A 2,404-nucleotide genomic window follows, 5' to 3' on the forward strand; every position below is an offset into this window, starting at 1 on the left:
TATTTCATCTTAATTATAAATGACAAATAAAAAAATATCTTTTATTTTTTTTCAAAAAATACATAATGTAATAATATCATTTTTTGCTTGAGTATAAATTATATTATATAAATCATTTATTTAAAGTATAATTAATAAGTATATAATGATATAAATGTATAGGCCTTGAAAAGGAAAAGATATTGCAACAATTCACTTTCATATTATTTTTGAGTACATTTTCGTCATTTTTGATTATATTCACCTATAAAAATTAATATAATTAATTAGCATAAATAATATATAAGATCATAATTTTTATAATATGCCTAATATCTGGTCATTCCTTATACAATATAATTTTTAAAATATAATAGAAGATATATATATTATTATATATGAATTATTAATTATTAAATTGTATTGCTTTCGTAAGATTCTGTCACATACCAGTTCTCAATTCCTGGTTTCTTAAGTCAGCAAAATGATAAAATCTAATATTTAAATATCTTTAAAAAAAATAGTATAAAATCTAATAATTGGTTACTTTTGAACAATTAATTTTACAAGAATTTGAAAATGGCTATACCCAATTTCATGTTCAATGATATGATCACAAAGATCGATAAAGAGATTTGTGACTATTAAAAAAATATTAAATTCATTTCTTTTAAATATTTGTACCTATTATTTTGGAAAAAATTAATACTTCCATTTTTTTAAAAATATTTTTATGTATGATTTCATTTTGATAAGTTCTAAATGAACTTTCACATATTCTGCATAGTTTGGACATACTAGTAGAAGCTATCACCAACCCCCCCATTATTTTTAATATTTATTAGCATATTATTGATATTATTATCATTATAAGAATCACTAACCATTGCTGTAATGCAAACATCACAATGTAGATTTTTTTCTTTAATAAGTTGGTGTACAATATATCCCGATATATAATTGATACATTATCTAAATATAAAAATAATTTCGGAATATGTTTGGTTTGTGTTTCTAAAATAATAAGATGAAGTGGTGGGTATGGGTACTAGATTGGCTATAGGTTTGATAATGTTAACATCATTATCATGATTATTTTGAAAATTTGAACATAATATTTGCAATTTGAACATAATACTTGCGTATTATCTAAGGAAATGCTATTTCCCATGATTGTTGGATCTAATTTCACCATTAATGGAGTGCGAACAGCAGATTGTAGTTGATAAGCTGATGGATTATCATTAAATCCACTCCTGCTACGAATACTACAAAATTATAATTCTAAATGATCTTGTGATGTTTTATATGTTAAAAAGAACCTTAAAAAAATTATTATATTAAAATTTAATGAATAACTCTTGTTATAAGTTAAATATAATACTTCATTTTAGGATTTTCTCCAATTAATAACTCCTTTCCAATTTCCAGGATACTTGTCATGGAGAGAATAAGCCCCTCTACACATGTTTTTTTTGAAGATTTATAAACGTATTCACCATTTGTTAACCTTAAAGTTTTAAGGTTTGAATACAGAATATCAAAATGAATTTGATATTCTGGAATCATATTATTTATATATAGCGGGGCTTTATATCCCTTCCCAAGACAATTTCTTGTATTCATATAATCAAACATTCTATAAGTTTGTTCATTAATTTATTTCATTATTTTTATTTTACTGATCTATCATCAATATAAAATTAATTGTGCCATACAATTCTGAAGACAGCACACTCCCATTATCTAAATAAAATAATAAATGATAGTGATATTAAAAGACATGTTTTGTATGTATCCTAAAATTAACATATGATTTATAAGTCCATACTGAATTATGTTAAACTATATTTTAAAAAATAAAAGGAGGGTTAGTCTTAGAATCATTTTTTTAGGTATAATCAGCTAATCTACGTTCATAAAAATTTACTAGACTAAGAAATAATTAAAACAAATTATAATCTTACCATAATATTTAAGAATATAAGAAAAATAATATATCATAAATGGAAACTTTTCAAAATAAATTATCTTCGTAGACTAGTTTTGCCAATATTATATATGTATTAATATTTCATGCTGACAAATAATGGATATCCAAACTACAAAATGGCGCTACAGCTGATTGCAATATGAGGACATTTTTATCATGCATTTAATGAATGAATCGCCAATCTATGTTATATATATATCATTGTGAACAACATATGCTAATTTGAAAGATTGAATGTATATAATTATTATAATCTTAAATGCCTGCATCCAAAAATGATGAAGTACAGTTATGAATTCTCAGATATAATAAAAATATTAATGGATAATTGATGGATTGTAATACCCAATAGTAGACCCACATATTATGTTGGATAGAAGTATCTGTTCTCAATGCAGAAATTCTATTTTAATACTTGGAAATGGCCGTTTA

At 23.3% G+C, this 2,404-nt stretch overlaps 1 long non-coding RNA gene across 4 annotated transcripts; it reads right to left on the reverse strand.

The window, feature by feature from the left end:
• Positions 1–92: 92 nt before the first annotated feature.
• LOC135931778 (uncharacterized) lies at positions 93–2,079 on the reverse strand. Of its 4 annotated transcripts, XR_010573156.1 has the most exons (7): positions 1,947–2,055; positions 1,662–1,725; positions 1,364–1,618; positions 664–1,301; positions 527–620; positions 430–488; positions 93–244 (listed from the first exon to the last, which is right to left on the reverse strand). It is a non-coding gene; the product is annotated as an uncharacterized LOC135931778 (long non-coding RNA). The 4 variants fall into 4 exon arrangements; XR_010573154.1 differs by having other exon boundaries at positions 93–488; XR_010573155.1 differs by having other exon boundaries at positions 93–620; positions 1,994–2,079.
• Positions 2,080–2,404: the final 325 nt, after the last annotated feature.

This window comes from Gordionus sp. m RMFG-2023, chromosome 1 (assembly GCF_954871325.1).
Source record: "Gordionus sp. m RMFG-2023 chromosome 1, tfGorSpeb1-WG-v2, whole genome shotgun sequence".
Taxonomy (NCBI): Eukaryota; Metazoa; Nematomorpha; class Gordioida; order Chordodea; family Parachordodidae; genus Gordionus; species Gordionus sp. m RMFG-2023.